Source organism: Cebus imitator, unplaced genomic scaffold, assembly GCF_001604975.1.
Source record: "Cebus imitator isolate Cc_AM_T3 unplaced genomic scaffold, Cebus_imitator-1.0 Scaffold631, whole genome shotgun sequence".
Lineage (NCBI taxonomy): Eukaryota > Metazoa > Chordata > Mammalia > Primates > Cebidae > Cebus > Cebus imitator.
The window spans coordinates 107,174-128,217 of record NW_016107946.1 but is presented as its reverse complement, the minus strand read 5'-3'; the positions used below and the strand labels follow the sequence as shown (position 1 = coordinate 128,217).

Genomic DNA, 21,044 nt, shown 5'->3' with positions numbered 1-21,044 from the left:
AGTAAAGAGAATAAATTCAGCTATCAGCTTGAAGGTAAAAACAAATGAAAGGAGAAGGTAAAAGCAAGCAGTATTAGAGTTCATAGATTTCTTATTAGAAATGTGAAATTATATTATCAGTGTATGGTAATTATATATATATGTGTGTGTGTATATATATATATACACACACACATATATATTTATATATACACACACACACATGCATACATATGCACTCACATACAAGCACAATCATGGATCACTTAGTGACAGAGACATGTTCTGAGGAATGAATACCTGGATGACTTCCTTGCTTGTATAAACATCATGAAGTGTACTTACACAAACATAGATGATATAGCTTACCATACAACTAGGCTACGTGGTATAGCCTGTTGCTCCCAGCTACAAAGCTGTATATGGTATTTGTGAATCTAAACATATCTAGGCATAGAAGAGATATAGTAAAAATACAATATAGAAGATGAAAAATGGTAAATATGTATATGGCACTTACCACGGATGGGAACTGTAGGACTAGATGTTGCTCTGAGTCAGTCCGTGAGTGGTGGGTGCATGTGAGGACCTAGGACACTAATTTACACTACTGTAGAATTTATAAATACTGTCCACTGAGGCTAAATTTATTCAAAAAACACTTTCTTTGTTTAATAATAAATTAAACTTAGCTTTTGCAACTTCTTTACAAACTCTTTAATTTTTTTCTTTTGCCTTTTTTACAATAACACTTTAAAACACAAACATGTTGTACAGTTACACAAATTTTTTTCTGTATTTCCTTATAAGTATTTTTCTATTTTGAATCTTTTACTTCTTAAACTTTCCTGTTAAAAATTAACACACATACTCATTAGTCTAGGCCCATATAGGATCAGGGTTATGAATGTCACTGTCTTCCCACTCCAAATCTTGTCTCTCTAGTAGAAACCCTTCAGGGGCAAGAACGTACATGGAGCTATCATTTTCTATGATAACAATGCCTTCTTCTGAAAGACCTCCTGAACGGCTTGTCTGAGGTTATTCAATACTTATTTTTTTTCCAAATAAATAGGAGTATACTCTAAAATAACAATAAAAATCATAGTATAGTAAGTACACAAATCAGTAACATAGTCATTTATTTTCATTTGCAAATATTATGTACTGTGCCTAACTGTATGTGTTATACTTTTACATGACTGGCAGAGCAGTAGATTTGTTTATACTAGCATCACCACAAGCCCGTAAGTTTTTGCTACAACAATCTGACAATTACATTGTCACTAGGCAAGAGGAATTTTTCAGCTTCATTATAATCTTATAGGACCACTGTCACATATGCAGTTAATCACTGACCAAAACATCATATGGACAGCATGACTCATCATTTTCCAGCAATGAATTACATAATAAAGGACATTCTTAGCAACAGAACTAATTGTATAATTCTGAACATCTAATTAAAATATTTGTTTTGAGACTATTTAGGTTAGTTCTGGTTTGATTATTTTATTTGTACTTATGAAAATATTTGTTTTATAACTTGCTTGCATAGCTTTTGCATAGTTTTGATATAGCCATAAAATTAATAATTATATCAAACTTCTGATGTCCTTGTAATGTTTATAATGTCCTATTTATTAGAATTATTTGATCTTTACAACACTTTCAATTCAAGACAATCTTTTTAAAAATTTGTTTATTTTTAGCTAATTTATTCTTTAGATTTCAGATGCACATTTGAGATTAACTTAGTAGTTTATGCATTTCAAAAATAATTCTTTTGGTGGGTATATGTGCCAAGACAAACTAGTTTTTTTTACTAAATATTTCCCATATTTTAATCTTTTAAAAATACTTAATCACCATACTTAATGTTTTTGTATTTTTATTAGAAACTACAAATATGCATTGCTTGTATTTAATTTAAATTTTAAGTTTATTAAACAAATGTGTATATATATATTTTTTTTAGTTCAGTAATTTCACATGGCTATCCCATTTGACGTGCAAATTTGTATGACTAGACGCAATTTCTTCCAACATATTTAAATAATATATTTAATAACTTATTTTAGTTAACTGCAGAGTTTGATAGAAAATCAACTATTTTGTGGCTAAGGTAAAATTTAGTTTTCTTACTGTTGCACCCAATAAACTCACATACACACACACATAATTTTTTTTCCTATTCATCTAATACAGATATAATTTTTTTTTTACCTCAATCTTCATTATGGTTACATAGGTGCTTAGATTTTTTTAAACTTTTATTGTACCCTTTTATTGCACTCTATTCTTTAAGAGGTACAATATGCTACAGGTTTGTTATACTTCAATAACAGAGAAATGAATTAAATTAATTGGATTAATAAATCACATGACTTACTTTTAGTGAATCTATTTCTTTTCTTTGTAATTGGCTACAAAAGTCCAGATGTTTAATAACTATTGCTACCACACCCTCAATCCATCACAGCACCCTGAGAATCATGGAACTCACTGTGTGGGAGGGAGCTGTGGAAAGCCAGGGTGAATGGGGACAGCATGTGAGGGAGCTGGTCAGGCCCCTGCACCTCGTGTCACTTGCTTCTGGGAGCACAGGATTAGGCTGGCCATAGAGGCCTCTTGTCTGCTCAGGCACCAGCAGGGGAGCTCCATCCAAAGGAGGCCAGGGCTGCCCACCAGCCTAGCCGGAGAGCATGAGGGGCCAGGACTGGCTGGAGGAAGGAAGAGAAGAGAAGTGCCTCTGGTCTGTCACCACACTTAGGTCTCCTGGCCTGCTTCTGCCACTTCCAGTGGCTAGGGAGCTGGCTTCAGCCCTCTGAGGGGCCACTGGCATTCAAACTGGCCTTGACCTCTCAGCCTTCTTCTCAGATCTCACTGCCTTATGGGCTTTCTGCTACTCGGCAGCTTTTGGCCTCTTGACATTTTCACCTTTGCCAAACATGATCTTCAGGTACAGGTTCTTCTCTGGCTTCTTCATTATCATAAGGGCTGGCCCAGGAGGAGGAGACAGAGAGGCCAAGCACCTCCTTCTCTACTTATTCATTCAAGCTCACTGGGTCCTCTCCTGAAGCTTCAACTTCTCAGGTGGGATGTAGTCACCTTCCTCAGTCACAAAGGGTGAAGGGTGTGGGGGTAGCTGCACTGCAGGGAAGTACTCTGCTACAGGGAAGTGGAGTTTAGCGTTTATGAAGTCAAACATCCAAGGCTTGGCCTCTCTATCTCCACCTCCTGGGCCAGCTGCTGCTTCTCCTTCAGCTTCATGGGTCCTGCTATCACCCTGGGCTTCCTCCTCTACATCCTCTCTTCCTCCAGAGCTGCCAGCCAGGCCTCTTCTTCCTTTTCTGAACCAGCCTCCTCTTCATTCCCCCACCTTCATCACCATCACCTTTGTTGTCTTCCTCCTCCTTCTCTACTTACTCATTCAAGCTCACTGGGTCCTCTCCAGAAGCTTCAACTTCTCAGGTGGGATGTAGTCACCTTCCTCCTTAGTCACAAAGGGTGAAGGGTGTGGGGGTAGTTGCACTGCAGGGAAGTACTCTGCTACAGGGAAGTGGAGTTTGGCGTTTATGAAGTCAAACACCCACTGGGGCTGCATGTAGTGTCTGCCAATAATGGAGGTCTGCTGCCCAGGCCAGTCGACAATCTGGTGGGTGCTGTATAGGTGGCACCGATGCACAACGGCTTGTCCCAGGGTATGCCCCCCCCACAAAACTCCTGATGACGAAGGTTAGGGCCTCACAGGGCACCTGTTGGTTAAGGAAGAACTTCAAGCCCTCAAAAAGCTTCTTGTGCTTCTCCTGCACTTCCAACTTCTTCCTGTGGGCCTCTCCTGCACAACCATCTCCCCATCAGCGGGAAACTCGTCCACCTCTGCCTCCTCCTCTGTGGCAGCCAGCACCATGTGGGCCAAGCTGGCACAGAGGGCTGTCAGTTTCTCCATTGGGTTCTACGAGCCCAGCATGTAGGTGCCCTCACTGATCTTCGCCTCTGCTTGGGCCTGACCCTCAGCTTGAGGGAATAGTGAACGTTTAGCGACTGGTGGAGGCTGAAGTTCATTGACGAAGCCCAGCGGGTGGTATAGAACTAGGGAAAGGTGGCCGTTCCTCTGTAATCCACGTCTGTTGAGTGGTCCTGGGAGAAAGCACGGCTGGTGATCCACACGATGGGCTGCTCCAGCATCTCAGCCTCGTAATAAATGCCTTTGATGGACAGGAAGACTTTGCGCAGGGCAACAGGCAGCGATGATGTAATGTGTGAATTCCACTGCGAGCCCGCGGCACAGCCGAATGGTCCGCACATGGCACTCGCCAGTCCCGGGAAAGGTGGAAAAGAGGGAATTATACGGAAAAGGCGGCGCCCAGGTTCCCCCAGGCGTCAGTGGATGTGGGGTACCGTTCCTTGATGATGTGGTCATGTTTCTAGTCGGCCTTATTTTCCTTTAGATGTTCCTCCGCGTTCCCCTCGCTCTTCCCATACAACTTCCGGGGCTTGTATTCCCGGAACTTGTTGACGTTGGGTTCTTGAAGGAGAAACCCGGTGTCTTCAATAAGATGAAAAGTTTGGGCCGCAGTAGAACCGTTGTTAATCTATTCCTGTGTTTGTGATCATGAGGATAAATGCCCATCAGGAAGCACGGCCGCCTCGTGTCAGCCGTGCTCAGCTGGAGCTTCTTACCTGCTTTGCTTCCAGTGATGTGGTTGGCCGGTGAGCTGCGTTCCTGCTGCTGCTTCTCAAGGCCCCCCGTGCCTCCACGTTGAGGAGCCCACGAGCGCCGCGGACTGACAGCGCCACTTTCTCCGTGAGCCTGTATTTGTCCTCTGGTAAAAATCTTTTTGTCTTTAAATATAAACAAAACTTTATATTAATTAGTTTCGGAACATTTAAAAATTAGTCTTCAGTTTTAAAATTTATGTATTTCAACTTCGGAGATAAAAAATGTATTGCAAAAAATGTTTACATTGCCTTTTAATAATCTATGGGCTATTCTATTATGGTTCAAGTAACTATTATTGAAAAAAAATTATTTAATGGTCTCATTCTTGTAAAGTTCAAACAACATGATATTCACCGTAGTGGTCTTTCTGAAACTGCACGCCGTTTTTGTGTTTGTTTTCTATCTCACTGGGCACATAAAGAGATAATTAGCCATAGGACAGTACAGAACAAATGCAGACAAAAGTCAAATCTACAAATGATGTACTCCTCCCTCTATATCCAACCCAATATGTGAGCAGCTTTAACTTATTTTTAGAAAAATTATTTCACAAATACCAAAGCAAAAACAATGCATATACTGAAGCACAAACAATAAAATAATATATTGCATGCAATAATTAGTGTTCCCTTGAGACATCTCTTCCTCGAAGTTAACCATTGTTAGCATTTTGGTGCATGCTGTGTTTACCTTTTAGACCATTTAAATTGCATTCACACAATTTATGTGCATATAAGCTCATATATTTTATTTTGCAACTTTCTCTTTTTTGCTAAGCAAAATGCCACTGATGTCTTTCCAGGTCAGTGCTACCCATCTACCTTGTCTGTATAATGGTTCCAGAGTATTTCTTACTATGACTAGATCATACTTTATTTAATCATTACTTATTTATTTTTTCTATACCAAACATTCAGGATTTTTTTCATACAGAATTAACTAGCAAAATTTCTATGGGCAAATTCTTAAATATTTCTCAAATGCTGTGCAGGATTCCCTTATTATTTATGCTTTCAGTGTCTCTTCTGAATTTCTCCATTGAAACATCTTTCACTTTGATTCAATGATATATTTATGTTTATATGTTACACTAGTGAATGCGTTCTTTTTTGGCAACTGAGTTTCCAAAACACTATCTACTCTTAGGAAATGCATTTTGAGTTCAAGGATAAATAAATAAATGAATTTCTCATCACCAAGTGACTTTTGTTCAGTTGCCAAATACATTATTCGTTTTCTCTTAGTTAAGGCTATCAGAATTAACCATTGCTATATAATTTTTACTTTTTTCTTTTATGCATAGCCTGGTAATCTTGCTCTCTGTGTTTTTATAATTCATTTGGAACCAGTTGGGCTAGAGGCTGGAGAAGGCAGGCTAGGGTCAGAACTGCAAGTTCTCTGTCCTTAAGTGCAAGAGATGAGAGACAAACACATAGGTATATATGTGTAAATGTCCATATATTTTATTAAAAACTGGAGCATTATAGTAACCTGAAATGAAGAGACATAATTTGTCAGTGACCATATTGTGCAGAACCTTTCATGTAATAATTTTTGGGGTTTTTTGCTAATAACACTGAGATCAGCTTAATGTTTTTGTGCAGTGAGGGGACATGTTTAGGTTGTCATTTTAAAAATCTAACTAGCTATAAAGGAAGCTGAAAAGGGTAAAAATAAATTCAGGAATGTATGAGGATGTTGCATCAATACAGAAAAAATGAGACAATAGTTTGGATACAAGTAGTAAGAATGGAGATGGAGAGAAGTTCTTAAATACATAGGTGATGTTGGCAGGACTTGATGTGAGGCTAACTGTGGGGCTGTCAAGGAAAGAGAATTTGGCAAGGACTGGCTACACCTTTTTAGATTTTGGCTTTAGTATCTGAACAGATGACAGAACAAAGATTGGTTTGATTGAAAAGATAATGAACTCAGATATATAGTTGGGTTTTGGGTTTAAGGAATTCAAGTTGTGGATGCATAATAAGTAGTTGTATACACTGATCTCAAATTCAGTAGGCTTTCATATGCATGAGAGGAGTGTGAAAACCCTAACTTCAAGAATTAACAAAAATTTAAATACACAATGATAATTAATGGAGAAGGATTAGGAGTATGGACAAAATTATTCATATAATTGTGAAAAAAACTATAGTTCCTTCTAAAACTTCCCACAGATAAGTAAATATCAAAAAGTCTGTATAAAAACAATTAGATCACATTAAAATACAATTTTAATATGTCTGAATTTCTGACAAAGAAAATTAAAGTTTTGGTGTTTATTTTTATTTGCTGTGTTTTTAAAATAAGCGTTAAGCCCGCCTTATGGCATTCCTTCTTTGTTATTTTGCATTTCATAAATATGAGTTCATGACAACAAAATAATTTTCAATTCGTGGTACATTGGTGAAAAGGAAAAAAGGTGAGAGGATAATATGACATAATTTGATTTAGAAATGCATGGATGATTTTATTTTTATTTTAACTTTTATTTGAAAACTGAACCCAGATAAGGCCATATTTACTCTACTCCATATACAGTAGTTCAAAGATATGATTTCTCAAAGTGGAGCTTTGATGCTCATTCTGAATCAGCAGAAAGACATTTTATTCAGAAGCCGAAAGTATGCTTTCACTTCTGTTTTTTATGACTGCTGTCTCACAGTGTCATCACCCTGCATGAAACATTATATTCCTCTGACTTGTTGCAGTAGGTAATAATGCAAAAATATATGTAATAAAAACTGCTACATAGTTCCCCCCAAAAGTACAAAAAAAAATACTAGCTTTTTACATTGTACAATTTTCCACACACTCCATTTCCATTCAAATTGCTGATCAAGTTTCAATAATTTGTTCAAATTTAAGCTTAATGCTCTCTGGGATGTCTACCTAATCTTTAATAAAAGAAGAAGGTAATTGGTTCATTTACAGTTTTATTCATTTAGATTTCTTCAAGTATACTTTAATAAGAATTGTATTTTATTTAAAGGAAAATTATTTTTCTTAATAGGTGATTGCACTTTAAATTTAAATAGGAAATACAACTAACCCTTCTTCAAAGGAATGGGATTTGTATTTAAAAATCTGAGTCTCCTTTTGAAAAACAAGCATTACATTTTTTTCCTAAAGTGTTACACACACACACACACACACACACACACACACACACACTCTTATATATTCATATATATATACGTTTTATATATTTATATATACATTGTGTGTATTTATATACACAAACCTATTTTATATATTTATGAGATTTGTTTACATTTATATATGTTTGTGTGTGTGTATTATATGAGGTCGGTGAGGTTGGAGAGAGAACAGACTTCAGCTTATATCCTTAATGTTCTGATATACAAGTTGAAGATTTGATCAACGTATCAGTTATTTGAATTTTTAAAATACACACTGGATATTCATAACTGAAATTCTAATGCTGAATATGTTACTGATAATAGGCAGTAAAATAAAAGGAAGAATAGATTTTTGAAATAAAGAAAGGACAAAAGTCAATCGTTTTTGTTTTAAGCTCACTGGTTGTCTCAAATTGACACACAGAATTCACTCCTCTTGAAGAGGACTGTGAATGTGAACAACTGGCATTATAGGAAAGCCTAAAAGCAAGAGCAGTCCCCAAGCACAGCATTCTGATTTGCATTCTACCTAAAATTATACTCTAATAGCTGTTCAGACTCTCGTCCTATGCTGCAAAATTTCTCCAAATATTTGTCCTGCTCCTGTTAATGCCTATAAAATACAATTCAATAGATATTTTATGCTGACCTCTGTTATGTTTATGACAGAATATACAGAGCAGCAAATAATTTTAACAACTCAAGGAGAAGAGAACCCCTAACACCTCAGCAGTATAGAAAATCGCCAGAATCTATCTTACATATTCATCCATTCACTAACACCTGTTACCTGTCAGGCTATATTCTGCATGCTTGGGATACATTGGTGAGCTAACTAATAGTTTATATACATGTGGAACTTAAATTCTAGCATGACATAGAAAATATTTCAAGTTCTGATATTTCCTGGTTGTACTGAAATATATAGGCAATAGCAAATATAATAATCACTATCATGACCACAGAATCTTGTATTCAGTTGGCCACATTTAAGAACATCTTTCTGTATTTGAACATGGTTCAAAGTTCATCCATGTCAGGTGATTGCTGTCACACTAAAGAAAAAGTATGCATATTCAAAGGCATATGTAGTGAATCTCTGTATGTTGCCTAAAACCCATGCACCAGAATCCCTAGTATTCAATAATGACCACTTGGAATTTTATTTACAATGACTTTACAAATCCTTGCTTTAGATGTATTTTTTTTTTTTCTGGTGGATGGGGGTGGTTTGTTTTGTTTAAGGCTGTCATCTATGTTCACAGTCTAACACGATGTTTTGAAGGATAACATTGAAGACATATTGTATGGTCCAGGGGGTAGAAGGAATAAATATTTGACTGTATATATTCTTATGTTATTCCTGAAACTTGTGGAAAGCAACAGGAGAGAGAAATCATTAAGCCAGAAATCTTTAAAAATCACTATTTACAATGTCAATAAAATACAGCATGATGCTCTGTGTTTCTGTTATGTTGTAGGAAAAGATGTTTAAGAAGAGATAAATTTATGTGAACTGCTGAGATTTTCTGACAATTTTTATCTCTTTTACCTTCCAAGTGTAAACAAGATAAAAGAAATATTATGCTTGCATGACTGTAACATTGTCAGGTATACATTTTATGAATGTTATTGCAACTAAAGTTTTTGGTCATTGGAAGCAAATTGATCAAGTTCAGCATTTTGAATTTTGCAAACCAAAGGAGCAAGAGAGTACTTTCCTATTATGCCATCTTTCCACTTAATTATAGAGGCAATGAAGTAACTTCATTTATCTGATGATGGTAAGCTAATTTATATAGTAAACACCAATGCCTATTATGTGGCAGTAATGATGATTACCTGCAAATGTTTCTTATGAACAGTTTCATAGAGCTTAGAAGGCTTCCATTCTTAAATTACTACTTTTTTCTTGTATGAACTATATTAATTGGCACAAACAAACTCAAATAACTCTTTTGGAAGAACTCTGATATTTGGTATGATTCTTTACCATACCGTTTGTGAGAACCAGATGGAATTAATGAGATTGATGGAATTTCAGTTCCCAGGTTTGATTGCGTGAAGGATAATAGATTTTAGGAATGAAAAACAATGGGAACAATGTGGAAAATAGGTTAGCTGAAAACAGATGCACACATTTTAGAGTCAAACCACTTGCATTATAATCAAAGCCCTTGACTCTGCCACTTCAAACTGTTATCTTACATAAAAATAGGGATAAGGATTAACTGAAAGGAGTTTTTGTGAACCTATAGATAATATAGATAAAGTCCTTAGCACCGTGTCAGGAAGTGGCAATAAATTTTGTGTTATTACTGTTATTTTTGTTGGAATTCCAGGAAAAATTCCAATAATGATTTTATTTTAAATTTCCTTAGCTTTCGGGTATTCACAACACTATGGAAACTTAGACTTAATATTTAACTAAAATTTTCTTGATGTTTCATGTTTATCCACTCATTCAATCATTTAGCAAGATATTTATTAGGTATCAACTGTGTCAAATGCCGTGACAGAAAATGAAATTACAGAGATAAACGATGTAGTCCCTTGCTTACAAATAACTTACAGTTTATTGCCACAGATTGGCTTATCAAGCAGTATAATGAGTGTTATGGTTACATTCTGTAAGTACAGTTAGAAATTATACTGCATGAAAACAAGGTAAAAGTATTGCTGATATAAAATATATAACTTAAAGTTACAAATCAGATATGTACAAAAATAAAATCAACTTCATTGTATAATTGCTTATATTTACTTTGATTAGGAACTCTTTTCTTTTGAGAGGAAGTCTTTTTCTGTTGCCCATGCTGGAGTGCAGTGGTGCGATCTTGGCACATTGCAACCTTCACCTCCTGAGTTCAAGCAGTTCTCCTGGCTTAGCCTCCCAAGTAGATCAGATTACAGGCGCACACCATCATGCCCGGCTAGGCTAATAGTTTTGTATTTTTAGTAGAGATGGGGTTTTACCATGTTGGCCAGGCTGGTTGTGAACCCGACCTCAAGTGATCCACCTGCCTTGGCCTCCCAAAGTACTGGGATTACAGGAGTGAGGCACCATGCCCAGCACGATTAGGAACTCTTAATATTTCCTGTGTAGTGGCAAAGGTATCAGTGTTGCCTGCAGTTATTCCAGTAATTTCAAGTTCAACTTACTTTTTCCCTTTCCTGAGTAAAGGCTTTAGGAGTTTCTGGTTACTACCTCATCCACTAGTAAAAGCTCCCTCTCTCAGCACCTTTTCTTCCCACACTTCTTCCTCACTGCCTATTCTGAATGAATAATCCTAACAAGTCCTCTGGCCAACTTACTGAGGGGACAGGGAGATAACTCAAGTGTCTATGTGGCACATTTGATTTATGTCTTTGGTCTTTGGTGGCTTCTGAGAGGAATGATCTGATCACTGACTCTGACAATGTTGACTTCAGTCACAACCAGGGACTCCTGGGGAGAAAGGAGGAGCCCAAGATTCTGTATGTTTTTGGATCTGGTTTAATTTTCGTCCTTGCACAGTTCATGGGTTCTTTTCCTTGACTCATGTGGTATGGTTTCTACTTCTGGCTCTACTGTGGAGAATATGAACAGCTATCCTCCTGGATGACCTGAGCAGCTTCCTGATATGAATGATTTGTTTCTGTCTTCCAACACCTTACAGATTGTTCACAGCACAGCCTTAGGTTTCCGAGGTCCTCTTGCTTTATTTGGCAGCTTCTCTAGTGACCGGAAAACCAATCCATGTTTCTAACTGATGTTCCTGGCTTGCTCATGGGAAAACTGATGACATTTATACTCTATGCGGCTCTTGGGGATCCCTGGGAACTATATGTGTCCACTCCTTCTTACCTAGCAGTATCACTCTGTCATCTCTCAGGTCCGCCCATACATCATGGGAAGACAAACCTTCTCAAAGAAATAATGTAACTTACTCAGTATCTAAGTACATTCTTTCCTAATTTTTTACTTTAACTTCTTTTTGTCTCCAGCTTAAAGGGCTTCTCAATATTTTGGGTATACTTAATAGAACCTTATAAAGGAGTGGAGCATCTTAGGACAACTCTCTCTATAGGATAACTGCCAAAATAAGTAGTGGCTAAAAATTGACTTTATGATTCTGTAGTTTGGTAATTTGGGCTGGGTTCACTAGGCAATTCTGATTTGAACCAGGCAGAGATTATCTCATTCTCATGCATCTGCAGTTGAATGGTGGGCCAGCTGTGACTGGCTGGTTATGGTGGATGAGACATCTGGGACCAACTTGGTCTTTGCTCTCTGTGTTCTTTTATTTTACATTAGCTTTGCCTAGACTCATTCACTTGGTAGCCCTAGAGTTACAAAGCCTCATTGTGCCAGAACTTTAAATATCTACTTGCATCAGGTTTTCTACTGTTCCACTGGCCTAAGCAAGTCATAGCCTTGCCAAGTTTCAAGAGATTTTAACATAGATAAACTTGACTTCTTGGTAAGTGGAGCTGCAGAGTATTTATCTTTTTTTTTCCCAATCTACCGTATTTTGTTTGAATAAAGCCAGTAGGAATTTAATATTTAAGTCTCAGCAGTTCCTGTATTGAAGTGGTCACATGAGGGTAGGAGGGGCACTGAATTTTTCAGTGTATATGTCAACATATTTACACAGGTTCAGCATGGGCGAAAATGCTAAGTAATAAGACAGCATAACATTTTTAGGGAAATTCAATTATTTTTATACTTGACTAGTAAACGAAATAAATTAGGATTTGTACATAGAAAATGCTATTTGGGGTCATGAATAAGTAATGAGTATCTAGAGAGGCCAGGTCATGGGTGACTTAACAGATATCCTAAGAGGACTCTCAAAGGTTTCTAATCAAATAGTTGCTGGGGTTTGCACTTTGGAAGGATCATTCTGGATGCATCATTTGGTAGTTATCAAGACTGAAATCCAGTAGACATTTAGTAGACTGTTATTTGAGTAAGATTCTGTAGTAGATGCTGTTGGTTCTCCACTGGATCTCCTGACAGCAGGCCAATGTACCTATCCCCTAGCTGTTGTAAGTGCTGCTGCTAATGGCTCACAGCTACCCCATTTCCTAGATAATTGCTTCAGCTAGCAGAAGCCAACTTTGTTGGAGTGTTTTGCACCCACCTACTCATACTGGGGCAGTATCCATCCTTGAACGACTGATATAGGGGCACCTTTCTCTCAAAGGGACAAAACACCACAGCAAGATTTCTATTCCAGAGACCTCATCCTCCAAGGTAGATTCAGCCAAGGCTATCCTTTATTATAATTAATATCCTTGCTTGACCCTTCCCTTTTCCCCTCACCCACTTCAGACTGTATATTATTTTATTAAAAGCTATCCTTTAATATATAACTAGTACCCAAATTTCTGTCTCAGGCACTGCTTTTAGAGATCCTAATTTGAGATACATATTATTACTTCCTGAAGTAAACAACATGCATATTTTTTATCATCAAACAAAATATATAGCATATTAGCACAGAGCCCTTTCTCAGACGTTTTCTTGTGTTCCCTCTTGGTTTGAAGCTGTGAAGATTCCTTATAAAACATTACTTATCTGACTTACTGAGCACATGTTCTGTGATGGGGATGTCAATTTTTTTTTCCTGTTAAGGTCAAATAGTATATGTTTTTGGACTTATAGACATAAAATCTTAGTCACAACTACACAACTCTTTTATTTTGGTGTGAAGAAAGCCTTAGATAATAGATATAGAAAATAACGAATGATACAAGTAAATAGTGGTATAGAACTATTTCTTACACTATTGTTCCTTTTTCTTATTTGAGTTCCTATGACACTACCCTCATAAACAGGTAGCATCTATCCCATTCATATTGTCGATGCCACATTAAAATTTATGAATAGTTTAATTTATATATTACAACTGTGAAAAGAATTCTCATTTTTCTCTATTCCACTTGATTGTAGAGAATGTAGACACACCTCATTTTATTGCCCTATGAAGATATTGTATTTTTCATAAATTGAAGAATTGTGACAAACTTGTGTCAACCAAGTCTATCAGCATCATTTTTTTCAACTGCATATGTTCATTGTGTATCTCTGTATAACATTTTAGTAATTCTTGGAATGTTTCAGAAGTGTTTATTATATCTGCTATGATGATCTGTGTGATCAGGGATCTCTGATGTTACTATTGCAATTGTTTTGGAAAGCCAAAAACTATGCACATATAAGACAGGAAAATGAATTGTTAAATGTGTATGTTCTGACTGCTCCACTTATCACGTGTTCTTCCCATCTCTCTTATTCTTCTCTGATCTCCCTATTCCCTGATGCACAACAGTATTGAAATTAAGTCAGTTAATAACCATACACTGGCCTCTAAATGTTAAAGTCAAAGGCAGAGTAGCATGTCTGTCACTTTAATTTGAAAGTGATGAATGATTAAGTTTAGTGAGAAAGGCATGTTGGAAGCCAAGATAGACCAAAAGGTAGGCCTCCTGCACCAAACAGTTATCCATGTTGTAAATGCAAAAGGAAAGCTCATAAGGGAAATTAAAAGTGCTGCTCCAGTGAACACACAAATGATAACAAATGAAACAACTTTATTGCTGATATGAAGAAAGTTTTAGTGTCAAAGCCTTAAGCCAAACCTTAAACCAGAGCAGGACCCTAATTCTCTTCAAATCTTTGAAAATAGAGGTATCGAAGCTTCAGAAGAAAAGTTGGAATCTAAGAGAGGTTGGTTTATGAGTTCAGGAAATGATCCATCTCTATAACATAAAAGTGCAAATCTAACAGCCTTATGCTGAAAGAAATGTCATTGAGGACTTTATAGCTCGAGAGGAAAAGTCAATGTATGGCTTCAAAGTTTAAAGTGGCAGGTTGACTCTTTTCTTAGGGATTAATACAAATATTGACTTTAAGTTGAAACCAATAGTCATTTACCATTCTGAAAATCTTAGGGCCCTTAAGAATTATGTTAAATCTACATTCTGCTCTAGAAATGGAATAACAAAACCTGAATGACGGCACATCTGTTAAATCCAATGTTAAGACCTACTGCTCAGAAGAAAAGATTCCTTCCAAAATATTACTGCTAACCAACACTGCATCTGGTCATCCAAGAATTCTGGTGAAGATGTATAAGAAACAAGTCATGATTTCCTGCTTTCTAACACAACACCAATTCTTCAGTCCATGTATTAAGCTGTAATTCTGACTTTCAATTCCTATTATTCAAGAAATACCCTTTGTTCAGGCTATTCCTGCCATAGAGAATGATTCTGCTGATGGATTTGGGTAGAGTAAATTGAAAACCTACAGAAAAAGATTCACCATTTTAGATGTCATTAGGAACATTCAGGATTCATGAGAAAAGGACAAAATATTAACATTAACAGGAATTTGGAAGACATTCATTCGAACCCTCAGAATTGACTTTGGTGTTCAAAATTTTAATAGAGGATATGTTAATCACTACAGATGTGGTGGGAATAGCAAAAGAACTAGAATTAGAAGTGGAGCCTGAAGATGTGACTGACTTTCTAAAATCTCATTATAAAACTTGAATGGATAAAGAGTTGCTTCTTATGGATGACCAAAGAAAATGATCTAATAAGAGAGAATGTACTACTGGTGAAGACATATGAACCTTGTTAAAATGACAGCAAATGATTTAGACTATGTTAATAAAATATGATAAAGTCTGGGAGAATTTACTCCAACATTGAGGTGAGTTCTACCGTAGGTAAATTCTCTCAAACAGCATGATATGCTACAGAGAAATCTTTCATGAAAGAAAAAAGTCAATTGATGTGACAACCTCACTGTTATTTTACGAAATTGCCACAGCCACCCCAACCTTCAACCAACACAATGATCAGTCAGCAGCCATCAATGTAAGATCCTCCACCAGCAGAAATACTATGCTTGGCCTAAGGGTCAGGTGATTATTAGTATTTTCAGTAATAAAATACAGTTCAGTTAAGGTATATACTTTTTAAGACATACTGCTATTGCACACTTATAATAAAATATAATGTAAACATAACTTTTATATGTAATAGGAAATAAAAACATTTGTGTGACTCAATTGTAATATTTGTTGTATTATGCTGGTCTCAATCTGAGATCAGTATCTCAGAGCTAGTCTTTTACATGTCAGACTTACTTAGTTTTTCCTCTGTTCCTGCTTGTCTTCCTTCTCATTCCCTTTGTGAGACTAAACCTTTGAATGATTTCCAAAATGACAAATAAAACTGAGGGAATATTCAGTTTTATTCAGTGACAAATTCAAAATATTCCAATATAACTTAAAATGTATGTTTGCAGGCCTCACTTAAAAATATTTAGCACAATTGTACCATTTAATGCCATTTTCTGACAAATCTTATTAAGCTTGATTGATTTTCAATGAATTGTTAAATAAAAATTTAAATTTTATGTTTTTCTAATAGCTTAATAATCCCCTTTTATATTAAGGACAAGCTAAATAAATCACAGTAGTAATATTTTTCTCTCAATTCTCTGTTTTGATGAATATGAAATATTGCTAAGCTGACGGTAGGACAAGAAGTCTAAATATGTTATGAAACCTTGTGAGACACAATTTAGTAACTATGTGGTTTTCGATATGGTGTTTCATACTATGAGATATTTTCATTTTGTTCATTAATTAATTTATTTCTACAACCAAGCCTATATTGACAATTATTTAGATGTTACTTGTTATAGTTGCCAAAATGTGAAAACAAGATAAGAAATACAAAGATAGATGAACCTAATTTATTTCCTGGAGGAACTTAAAATCAAAGGTAGGGAAAAGGATGAAAAAGAACAACTCCAAACAAAAGCAAAGGTATGTGACTAGACAGATTTGCAATAAAGGCTCATGGATTAAATATTGAGGAGAACACACCAAGTTGGAAATCAAGAAACCTCCTTAAAGAAAACAATGCTTAAACTTCATCTAAAAAATAATATTTTTTCAAGTAATGATATTTAAAAAGGAGCACAAGGTAAAAGAGTGACCCTAAATTAGAGCATAGTATAAATTCTGCTTTGAACATGTTAAGAGATAACACTCATTACAATTTGGTATACAATATTGATAGAGAAAGTTAGTATTTTTGGAATGGTGGCATCAGGAGTTCTGCAGCTTCTCCCTAAAGTAACCATAATTGATAGAAGTTATGAAAACAAAACAAAAACAGAAAGAACTTTTAGTTTTTTAAATTATTGTGTTTACATTATTAGATATTTGATTATTTATATCTAAATGAGAATTATAAATGTCACAGCACCATATCCCTATAGGCTTTAAAAACATGGCTATTTTTCAGATCTTTTTTTCGTAATACAAAATATTATATGTGGTCACACCTTCTAAATTTATAAAAATCATATTAAAAATCCTGGATTCTAGCTGCCAAGAATGAAATTTAAATGTACTATCTTGCCAGACGCAGGTGTTCCCGGGGCCGTGTTCCGTATATAATAATTTGTCTGATTTGAATCAATAACTGCTGTTGAAGATAAAATTGGATTAGATAGTCATACAAGGCTGAGGACCCTAAAGGAAACTGCTTGGCAAAATAAGTTGTTTCACCTGCATAGCCTGGGAGGCCTTAAAGCCTCTTCAAGCAGCTGTGAAGTCTCACTTGAGCAATAGATTACTTTTTGCTCTGTGTCTCCATGACACCTATAAGCATAGTTTTTATGTGTTTCTGTGCTATCTAATAACATAGTGTGGAGATACAGAGGCAAGAAGCTTTCAGAATGGTAGAGAAGTCAGTCTTCCTTTTTCTGTCTATTGGCAGTATTGTACTTGAAAAAAATGTATGGATCAAAGTTTGGTATATGCTGTTTGATTTGATTCATTTTGAAAAAAGTAAAATCATACTTTAGTAGGCCTAATCACTTGCTGGTAAAATTAAGCTGGATTTTCTTAGAATTTTATAAGCTTGACTAAACACTTTTATAGTGACACGTACCTTGTTTTATAATAAATTTAAGGTCAGAGGATTGCAATGTATGTTTAGAGCACATGGCCATCTTGAATGAGAATAAGGTAGATAGGTCTTTCACGTAACTTGCAGCAAGCACTTTCTGTTTACCCAATACATCTTGCTTATTTATTGTATATTATGAGTGTTTTAAAAGTTCTATTTATTCAGATATTTACTATTAAGTGTAATCTTAACATTTATCACTATTACTTAGAAATCAGACTAAGAAAAAAGTATTATTCTGACTCTGATGCTAAGCATTTTGGTTACATTAAATAAGTATGTGTATTTTCTGGAATATAGTTTATTCTGTATAATAGAAGAGAGTTTAGATTGGATAATTTCTACCATTTTTCCCATTCTAAAATGTTATTTTCCTATAAGCTTTTCTAAAAAAGTAAAAGTTAAAATAGCTTAGGTAAATTTTGTTTTTAGTTGACGGGATAAGTACTTTCCTTGGCTAGACAATTCTCTCCCCCTTGTGGGCTATTTTTAGAGCTATAAGTGGACAGTGAGTGATGTCTTCAGAGAAAGGCATCAAATAGAATGGCTCTGTAGTAAAACACCATTATAATTGTCACCTGCTATACAAGATACAGTTTCTAATGTATTTTCTTTGCTCTGTTCATAAATTCACTCTTAATAGATTCAAATATATTTGATACTTTCCCCAACTTAGATAAACAAAAAGGGGATCTGATAACAGAGAAGTTCTCTGGACCAAAATTTTTTTCCTCAATTTTCTCTTTCCTAGGGTACCATTTCCCTCACACATGAAATGCTCAACAGTGATGCCACCCAGTTTTAACTTTTTAATTGTTATTCTTATTTGGGCCACTGAGTATCAGGGTTTTTTTTTACTTCTTGAAAAAAGTACTTATACAGTAAACAAAAAAAGGTAAAAATTTTCTTAACATTTTTATGTCATTATATAAATAAAATATCACATAATTGATCTCCTTCCTTTGTTATAAATTACCTCTTGTGAAACATTAGCCTAAACCATGGTAGTTTTACTAATCCAAATGTTCACCCATGAGGGAAATATTGTCATATGGCAAATGGACAAGGAATGGCCTTCAGCCTAACTGGGCAGGATTGTGCAAAGGCTTTCTGGCATAGGCATGTAGCAGGGAAAAATAAATAAAAGGCATAGCTATTACTCTCAAGGAATTCACCAGACAATCTGGGGAGATAACACTAACATACACTAAAAAATATTCAACAGAATAATGTAAGATGAGTTGGTGAATTGTACGGTACAAACTTAAAGAATTTCTCATCTTAGAAAACAACTCCAATGCCAGCCATGGAGACTCATGTCCTAGTACTTTGGGAGGCTTAAGCAGGAGTATTGCTTGAGGCCAGGAGTTCAAGACCAGCCTAAGCAACCTAGTGAGAGCCCTTTTCTACAATAATAATAATAATACAGATGCTGTGATGTGCTCTTTTAGTCACAGCTACGTGGGAGGCTGAGGAAGGAGGATCCCTTTAGCCTGGGAGCTAGAGACTACAGTGAACTGTGATCATGCCACTGGTAGCTAGAGACTGCAGTGATCTATGATCATGCCACTGTACTGCAGCCTGAGCAACAGAGTGAGATCCTGTCAGCTCCAAGTTAAATTTAATTTTTATTCATATACTTAGTGTTATATCTATATAAGTTAACTTTATGTTTTCCAATATGTATCAGCCACATGAGGCTATTTAAAGTTTGTTTCAAATTAAATTAGTTTTAAGTTCTGTGAAGAAGGTCATTGGTAGCTTGATGTGGATAGGGTTGAATCTATAAATTACTTTGGGTAGTATGACCATTTTCACGATATTGATTCTTCCTAACTATGAACATGGAATGTTTCTCCATCTGTTTGTGTCCTCTCTTATTTCGTTGAGCAGTGGTTTGTAGTTCTCCTTGAAGAGGTCCTTTACATCCTTTGATAGTTGTATTTCCAGGTATTTTATTTTCTTTGTAGCAATTGTGAATGGCAGTTCATTCTTGATGTGGCTCTCTTTAAGTCTGCTATTGGTATATAGTAATGCTTGTGATTTTTGCACATTGATATTGAATCCTGAGACTTTGCTGAAGTTGCTTATCAGTTTCATGAGATTTGGGGCTCAGATGATGGGGTCTTCTAGATATACAATCATGTTACCTGAAAATAGAGACAATTTGACTTCCTCCTTTCCTATTTGAATACCCTTTATTTCTTTTTCTTGCCTGATTGCTCTGGCTAGAACTTCCAATACTATATTGAATAGAAGTGGTGAGAGAGGGCATCCTTGTCTCGTGCCAGATTTCAAAGGGAATGTTTCCAGTTTTGCCCATTCAGCATGATATTGGCTGTTGGTTTGTTGTAAATAGCTTTTATTATTTTGGGATATGTTCTATCAATATCTAGTTTATTGAGGGTTTTTAGTGTAAAAGTGCTGTTGAATTTTGTCAAAAGCCTTCTCTGCATCAATTGCGATAATCATGTGGTTTTTGTCTTTGTTTCTGTTTATGTGGTGAATTACGTTTATAGACTTGTGTATGTTGAACCAGCCTTGCATCCCCTGGATGAAGCCTACTTGATCATGGTGGATAAGCATTTTAATGTGCTGTTGCAGTTGGTTTGCCTGTATTTTATTGAAGATTTTTGCATCTATGTTCATCATGGATATTGGTCTGAAGTTTTCTTTTCTTGCTGAGTCTGTGCCAGGTTTTGGTATCAGGATGATGTTGGTCTCATAAAATGATTTGGGAAGGTTTCACTTTTTTTGGATTGTTTGGAATAGTTTCATAAGAAATGGTACCAGCTCCTCTTTGTGTGTCTGGTAGAATTCGACTGTGAATCCGTCTGGACCTGGGCTTTTTTTGGGTGGTAGGCTGTTAATTGCTGCCTCAACTTCAGACCTTATTATTGGTCTATTCAGGGTTTTGGCTTCTTCCTGTTTTAGGCTTGGGAGGATGCAAATGTCCAAGAATTTATCCATTTCTTCCAGGTTTACTAGTTTATGTGCATAGAGTTGTTTGTAATAATCTCTGATGATGGTTTGTATTTCCGTGGAACCTGTGGTGATATCCCTTTTATCATTTTTTATTGAATCTATTTGATTATTCTCTCTTTTATTAATCTGGCTAGTGGTCTATTTTGTCGATCTTTTCGAAAAACCATAATCTTCATATGGAACCAAAAAAGAGCCTGCATAGCAAAGTCAATTCTAAGCAAAAA

The 21,044-nt window shown here is 35.8% G+C and overlaps 1 pseudogene; it reads right to left on the bottom strand.

The window, feature by feature from the left end:
- Window positions 1–2,824: 2,824 nt before the first annotated feature.
- The window catches only part of LOC108295313, a 60,872-nt pseudogene continuing 42,652 nt past the window's right edge, over window positions 2,825–21,044 (bottom strand).